Source organism: Solanum tuberosum, unplaced genomic scaffold (genome assembly GCF_000226075.1).
Source record: "Solanum tuberosum cultivar DM 1-3 516 R44 unplaced genomic scaffold, SolTub_3.0 scf00124, whole genome shotgun sequence".
NCBI lineage: Eukaryota > Viridiplantae > Streptophyta > Magnoliopsida > Solanales > Solanaceae > Solanum > Solanum tuberosum.
Window position 1 is genome coordinate 536,734 of NW_006239049.1, and position 9,065 is coordinate 545,798.

Consider the following 9,065-nt stretch of genomic DNA (forward strand, 5'->3'; position numbering starts at 1 on the left):
AAGGTTCACCCTCTCGGGATGAACCTCATGTCGACCCACTCCTTAGGCCATCAGTCTAGTGGTCTTGGTTTCGCGACCTCCCCTCTCGGACAAGCCTAAAACACATGGGTGGTTTTGTATTTGCAACTACAAACCCATTAAATTAAACCACAACCACTAGGTGAAATCACCATTAAAATACATCTAACCTATCAGCAAGCATGACCCAACAACAATATCAACACATATTTGCTAAATCACACCCCAAGAATGAGGTTTTTAGCCACACATCAAGAAATAACAAAATACACCTAAAATGATACTAAAATCAAGTGGGTATAAGAAATTAAACCTTGATTTAAGCAAAGGAATAAGAATGGAGAAGACCCACTTCCAACTTGGGGAAGGTGAAATCCTTCTCTCTCCAAGTCTCTCACAAACCCTCTCCAAACTTGAGAGAAAATATCTCAAAAAAGTCTATTCTATTCTAGAATTAAAAATAAATGTTCGACTCCCTAAAAATTAATAACAAGTTTAGTATTTATAGACTTCAGAAATAGTGCTGGCGGATCTTTTCGGGCGAGGTTAGTTGATGTCGCCGAATGACTCGGTGACTCGCCCTTCTTCCGTTTCATCGTTGTTTCGTGCTTGCCTTCAGCATCTTCACGTTCTGGACCATTGGGCAGTATAGTACTGCTTCGCGGAAATATTCAGCGAAGCGCCGACTGCTCCTTCATTGCCTTTTGATCCTTCTTCTTCAGGGCTTCGCATACTGGAACAAAGGGCGGAGTGCGTCCCTTCGGCGAGTCGCCAAGTGTGCTTGGCGATGCTCAGGCTTCAGTTTCTTCGTTCTTTTCAGCCTTTTTGTTCCTTTTTGCACCTAAGTATCCATGCTTCCACCAAAACTTCAAATACATGAAACTTAAGAGTTTTTATCAGATATTGAGACAAAATAGGCATTTGAGGACACTATTTCTATCAAAATAAAGCCCTAAATAAGTCCAATTTGTGGACTCATCAATTTGATAACTAAAAATGATAAGATTCAAAGTTACCTTCTCATATGGCAGAAAATGGCGGCAGTATTGGAGGATTTCGTATCTGTGAATTTCATATGACCCTAAATGAAAGAAAAAATTACAGATTAGTAACTAAAAAAGTACATTAATAGCTCTCTAGAAAGGAAATATACACACATAAAACAAAATAAGCAAAAAGGCATTAAGAAACACTAAAAGTCATTCTAAATAAGCTAAGGCCATGTGGGGGGAAATTGAGGTGAAGTTAATAAGCTATGGCCTTACTAAAAAGTAGAGATCTTTTGTTTTTATGGACAAAAAGGGGTTAAATACAGCAACAAGAACTTTACAAGAGCAACACCGATGTTCTCTTGTACAAGAGGATGCTTTACAAAAGGTGCACCAAACCATTTTTTTCTTTAGATAAGGCAAAGTAAATCTTATTAAATGATACCAAGAAGGTACTACAAGTTTGCAAAAGTACAAAAAGTAAATTTCTTCTTACTTTTTGTGTTTTTTAAGTTGAAAAAAAATACAAACTTGGTGTTGTAAGAACACTGTGACAAACTGAGCATTTTATTGTACATAGAATAGCTTCCTTAGAGGATAATGCTGATGTCATAATATGCACATTTTACTATAGTCAATTTTCTTCTAATAAGGTATAGACATTATCCATAACTATAATCAGTACAAATTTTACGTTGTGTAATGTTATGTAAAGTATAAGATCACTTGTAGCTCCTATGCTGGCAGACTGATTAACCAATATAATAAAACAGTCATCTGAAGGCTCTATTCGTATTGACTAAAAAGTGATCAGCAGGCAAGTTCCATAAGATTAATTAAGAAACAAAAAGTAGGGTGGAAATAGAAAAATAACTTGTAGTTGATTCATACCTGCAAATGAAAAGCAACCAGAAGTATTACAATAATGAGTTCAAAGTTTTGTCTCTTAAAACAAAATAAGCAAAAAGGCATTCAGAAGCACTAAAAGTTATTCTAAATAAGCTAAGGCCATGAGGGGGGAAATTGAGGTGAAGTTAATAAGCTATGGCCTTACTAAAAAAGTAGAGATCTTTTGTTTTATGGACAAAAAGGGGTTAAATACAGCAACAAGAACTTTACAAGAGCAACACCGATGTCCTCTTGTACAAGAGGATGCTTTACAAAAGGTGCACCAAACCATTTTTTTCTTTAGATAAGTCAAAGTAAATCTTATTAAATGATACCAAGAAGGTACTACAAGTCTGCAAAAGTACAAAAAGTAAATTTCTTCTTACTTTTTGTGTTTTATAAGTTGAAAAAAAATACAAACTTGGTGTTGTAAGAACACTGTGACAAACTGAGCATTTTATTGTACATAGAATAGCTTCCTTAGAGGATAATGCTGATGTCATAATATGCACATTTTACTATAGTCAATTTTCTTCTAATAAGGTATAGACATTATCCATAACTATAATCAGTACAAATTTTACGTTGTGTAATGTTATGTAAAGTATAAGATCACTTGTAGCTCCTATGCTGGCAGACTGATTAACCAATATAATAAAACAGTCATCTGAAGGCTCTATTCGTATTGACTAAAAAGTGATCAGCAGGCAAGTTCCATAAGATTAATTAAGAAACAAAAAGTAGGGCGGAAATAGAAAAATAACTTGTAGTTGATTCATACCTGCATATGAAAAGCAACCAGAAGTATTACAGATAATGAGTTCAAAGTTTAGTGTCTTGAGCTATTAATATTTTGTGGTTTTGCCCAAGCTTACATCTGCAAAAACAAGAGATCATATAACAACTGATATCTATCAGCATATACATAAATTTACCCATGTATCTTCTTTTATGAATAAGAACTGATGAACGTGAAGTTTAAACCACTCAACATTGCCTCCAGAGGCGGAGGGGTAGGGGCAGACATTATCAGAATGTGAACTCAAAAATGTATTTAGTAGTCCATGTCTAAGCAACAACTTTGATTTCCATCTTTCTTCTTTTTCTAACTGTTGTTTCAATTTGAAGTAACATGCAGTCAACGTACTACAGAAGTCACATGGCCTTTCTAAACTTTAAAATTGAAGCCTACTATTCATAAATATTCAGAAAATTATTCTTCACAGAAATAGCTGTTGGTTTCCTCCAAGTAATGAAAAATCTAATCAACAAAGAATATAAGCAGACGACAAGCCTTTGAACATAGAATAAGCAATGCATTTCTGATAAACTTATCCATCTAGCTTCATAAAATTAGATATTATTAAAGTTCCAAACCTTCCACTACATGTAAATTTACACAATGATACTAATTTTAGATATTAAACAAGAGCTTCTCATCTCTAGAAATTCTAGATAGCATTTCATTTAAATAGAATATGTTGTCTATTGTATGGTCTGGTCTACTTAGTGTTAAATTTACAGCCTTCACCCATCCTTCAAACCCCCACCACCTCCACCCTCTTCCCCTGGAATCATCACAGGGGTGATGCAGGAACAATCTGCAGAAACTCCTAAGGTACATTTTAAAGCAGATCTTAGGTTGAAATGTAAAATTTCCGGCAAAAAGAAAGGAAACAACTTAAGAATGTTTATTATATAAAAGTGTCCAGAATAAGTAAAACAAACATTTTGGTGATTTTCCACACCACAAAAGAGAGATCATACATGGAGAAAGCAAGCTATGGAACGCTTACCCTTCATCAACATAACTTGACTTAGTTATTTCCTTCCTCCCACTGAAGTTCTGTTATAAATAAACAGTCATGGAAGATCACATAACCTAATAGTTTCTTTGTTGAGGCTGTAGCAGTGTAGCCAAAGGCGCGCTTAAGCCTTGAAGTGAGGCTCAAAATGTCACGACCCGAGCCTACATCCTGGACGTGGTCGACACTCAAGAACCATTGTTGGTCCCCAGTCGAACCCTCATCCTTGCTGACTATAGGCGGAAAAACTAATTCAAGCAATAATAGGCTTAAAACTAAATTACATTCATTAAATTCAAATACTCAACTTTTAAAAAAGTCTGAACAATACTCAATAGGAATTCTTATAGTTTCTAAAACAACTCCAAGATAGTAAATACTGAAAAAGTCATCAACTCTATCTATCTATGAAGCCTCTACTATTATAGAAGGATATCGAGACAAGACCCACGACATCCTAACAAACTCAAAAGTAAACATGGAACCCTCCGGGAGCAAGGAGGCTCACAAAAGCTAAGTGGAACTGCAACTGTATCAACAGAGCGGCTATAGATGACTGTGAACACCTGTATCTGCATCATAAAATGATGCAGGGGGAATGACGTCAGTACATTGAATATACGAGCATGTAAGGGGAACTCTAAAAAATATTATAAACTTAAACTGATAAAAAGGAAGATATACTCACCTCATCTCAACTCAACTCAACTCAATAATACTAAACTCAACTCAAGAATACTAAACGCAACTCAAGAATACTCAACTCGATTCAAGAATACTAAATTCAATACGAAAGCAATGATAATAAGATGCAATATATAAAGCTTTGTAAACAGAAGACACAAACTCAAAATGTATAAAAATACAATAATAAACTCCTTACTCTTATTTGGGAGATTCTCTAACCGACAATCATCACTATAAGAAATGTGATGATACAACATCTCGCTCACGCTGCCAGAACTATTCTATACCTTTCCGGGGTATAGGACATCCTCAACTAAGTGGATCCACTAAGATCTTCCCGAAGACACTTAGGATTCATCTAAAAAGTATGATCTTGTACCCATGTTAGAATACATGGTTTATGAGGAATGTTAATTGTCTGAACTCATCCTCATATCGGTGCTCAATACTACTCCCAATAATAAATAGGTCATGCACATATGTTTAAAAAATATAACTCTTCCTCTGGTTTGAGATAATTGCTCAAACTACCCTCTTAAAGAGGTAACTACTCAAAAAATATCTTTGAACTCATAAACTCTTTTTAGCAATCAAAGTTTCTCTTTTGTTAAAATAAATATAATACATTTGGGAATACTTCATTTCCTTATACTCAACTCAATTCATATTTGAAAGCTCTTTCTCAAAACTCATATTTTACTTCCTGAAAACACAGTTTTAAAACTCATAATTAGTTTTCACAGACTTCTCAAAACTTGTAAATCAAAATGGGGTTCATGTTGAAATATAGACATGAACTAAACAACTCAAGCACCTCATCGACCTCATAGAACTCGATACTAAGAACTCAAGGACACAAGAATTCAGAACTAAGAACTTAACGATACTACTCCTCTCAAGAAAACTCAATTCATAGGGTTCATGCGGAATTATGGACATGAACGACTCGACTTAAGGATCTCAATAACAATGTATACACATGAATACACTTTTCTCATCTTCATACTCTTTTTCTCAACACTTAGTTCAAAACTATGATTGATTTCAAAAGAATTCTCAAATTTGAATCACGGGACTCTCTTGAACTTTCCTCTTAATCTCTCTTTAATTTGAAAAGAGAATTCAAGAGTTATGATTAGGATATATAGGATCTCTAAAGGATTAATGAAGACTTAGATAGTTGGTAATAAGAAGAGGTCAAAAACACGATTCAAAGGAACGCATATGGGTGAAGAACGGAGGTGTAAGGGTCTGACGCCCCTTGAGCATCAGTGGCGCGCCGCGCAAGCCCTCAGTTTCCTGCAGGCGTAGGGGGTGCACTGCAGGCGCAGGGGGCCATCCTCCCTGACGCTACGAGAGTGCGCCGACCAATCCTATTTCCAGAATGTTTTGACGATTTTTTCTTCTCAATTTTGGGACTTAATTCACCTAGAATCGCTTGATTTCTTGCAAACTCCCTTAGATTCACAAACCCAACATAATTAATTGAAAACCCAATCAAATTACATCAAGAATATCAATCATTTGCCAAACCCTTATCTCAAGAACTCAACAGAACACGGTTATTAAAGAATGGAGTACAAAACCTGAAAGAACTCAACAAGAATCTCAATATACTCAATCTCATGGATGAATTCGAAATTAGAAACTCATGATTGGCATGAGGGTGACCAAACCCAACACTATGAAAAATTACATACCTCGAAAGAACTAAGTTCATTGCGAAAATCTTCAAAACTCGATGAACGCTTGAAACTTTCTACGTTTTCTCCTCTTGAACTTAGCCCTAACCTTCTAAATGCTTTTGGGATGTTTAGAATTGAATTAGTCTGACTAGACCCCTTCAATAGGGTGGGTAAAACGTGTTAGGCTAGTGGGGTAAGGAAAAGACCAAATTACCCCTCTTTAAAATGGATAGAAAATGACTAAATTAGAGAGGCTACACACAAATGGGCTTAACCCCTTAATCCAAACTCCAAATTTAGAAAACTCAGCGCGTTGGAAAGAGGACTCGAAGACCTTTGATTTGATACCTCATGGGCCACCTAACTCATTCTGTGCTGAAAAATATTATCGATTGAAGTTGACCGAAGAAAATCCCATAGTGAAACTCAATTGGAAGGAAAGTTTTCAACTCGACTTTATTCTAGGAAATTTTAGTGACCTTAACATCTAAGAAAATATAGAATCACTTGGTATAAATCTTTTTCACCATAAAGAATGACTCGAGTCTTATCTTAGAAATTTTTGGGATTTTACAATATCTCCCCCTTGGGATTATTCGTCCTCGAATGACGGCTGGACTGAGAAGTGAAAGGGGTTACTCTTACTATATTCAAGCCTTACTCCAAATCACAAGGTACTTAACATAAGGTGATTATTCTGATCTAAATCACAAGATTCGGGTTCTATACCACTGTAGGAAATTCCTTCCAAAGAACACTACTCCTTACCACTACATCTAACCAACCTCGAGTCTTTATCAAGAACCACCTAATGCATCATACCTTCACACACACGCTATCAGCACCATATTCAAGCCCAGTCTTATAACCACTCCATGGACTCCTACTAACTACTCCTTATAAGAATTTCTCATTCTCTCGTCACTTCTACCAACAAAACTTTCATGCATTATTACCAGAAATTGGCTTATTACTCTCATTTAACTACTACTCATAGTAAAACTTCATCCTCTTCTTCCTCCACATTTATAACCTTAGATGGAATAAACACAGCATCACTATCACAATAAGAAACACAACCCTCTCCTTCTATCATTACTCAACTACTATCGACAACATCACTACTAAAACTAAAAACGATCACTAAAAGAGGTTTAGAGTGAAAGATCATAAGCACAATTTGCAAGACTGAACATACTATGAGACATGAATGCTTATATGAATAGGTTCATATCATGACGCCTATATCCATAACTGTATGGATTAAGCTTGAGATTAATGGGCTAAAGTCTTTACCCCTCATTCTGGAAACTGAGCATCGATGTGAATCTCTATAAAGTGTATGGGCATAGGTCATAGACACAATTCTGATATATGTAACATCATCGTGATGTTGAAATGACTGAACTTTGAGGAATACACAAAATTATGAATGGATTGATATGCTTCTAAAAATAACTCTTCCGGAAGAAATCATTTTCTCCTTCTCAACACTTGACTTGATTTCTCATCTTATCATATCCCCCTTAGGTCTAAAGCTGAAACTTAAAAGCTATGGATCTATTCCATCATCTCTACATTGGTTTACCTTCCCTTTACTCTAATACTCGGGAAAGGCTTATCTCATGGCTACTGAACTCTCCATAAGCATGTACTAAGACTTCTTCTAAGACCTCTTTCTAAGATGCTTCTATTAACCTCTTGTTATTGGCTTTTAAGGCCGTTTCATCTAACTCTTAAGGGAAAAAGAATAATGCTTACGTTAGCCTATTCCACATTGACAGCTCAAATATACTATCTAGGCACACATGAAGAATCATTAACTTAATTGGGACCTCGTCTGGCTACATACGACCTCGGGTACACATCTTAATGCTCTTGTTACTCTAATGACTTAGCCACACTTCACTACTCTTATCTAAAAGTTAGAATACCATACTTTTACCACTCACATTCATTGTAACTAACCTCTTAATTCCTCACCTACTCTATATCAAGCCTACCAGATCAGATCTCAAACTAACATCGCCACTCTCATGTTGCCATTCTTTTGATCACGATGCTCATCTTAAATTCAAGCATACTGTTTATTACTAAACTCAATTATCAATATGATTGATCGCTTACTATACTAACTTGCAACTACTAGATATAAATTAAGAAACACTCACCCACAAAAGTATCATGAGAAGTAGTCAATATTTATCTCTCAGCCTTTACACTTACAATTTTACCATCACACTTCCTTTCACAACTTAAGTACTCTTTACCCATTCGATATACATCATTATTGCCTAATTAGTTCTATAACCCCTTTGAATATTATGGGCTCTCCCTTAAAAATCATAAGCCTAGTTTAGAGTTATCGCCTAATGAATACTCGTGTTCTTCTAGTCAACATTTACACTTGGTCATTACTAACACAATGACACATCATCATAAACTCCTTTCTAGTTAAAGTATACTCTAGCTCATCCTAACTAGTAACTCTTACTCTACCTCCTATCACGAAATTTACACAAACTCATAACTTCTTAGTCTACCCATAAGGAAAAACTCCTCATTAATAATTAACTAGGTGCATGAATACAACAACATAATTTGGTTGATGACTATCTCTCTTTCTTAGATTACTGAAGCTCTACCTACATTCTTCCAACTCTAGGCACTTTTACTACTACTGCTTATAATCTCATAACTCATACTATCTTTTCAGGTGCAATTACTACCCAAGCTCTAAAACACACTTCCTCATAGGGGTCTCAATTGAAACAAGGTTCAAAGAAAAAGAGACTGGGAATACGCTTCGCTTTTAGTTTAAACGCACGATTCATATGAATAAAAGTACATTCTTTTGAAACTCAACACACAACTCACTCACGGGCTTCTCTCAAGTCCCTCTGCAGTCTTATGACTTTCTCAAAAGTTTTGCTGAGAGTAACTCATTGATAAGGATCTGGCTTTGTTTTTCATTTCTCTTGAGTATGAGGGGT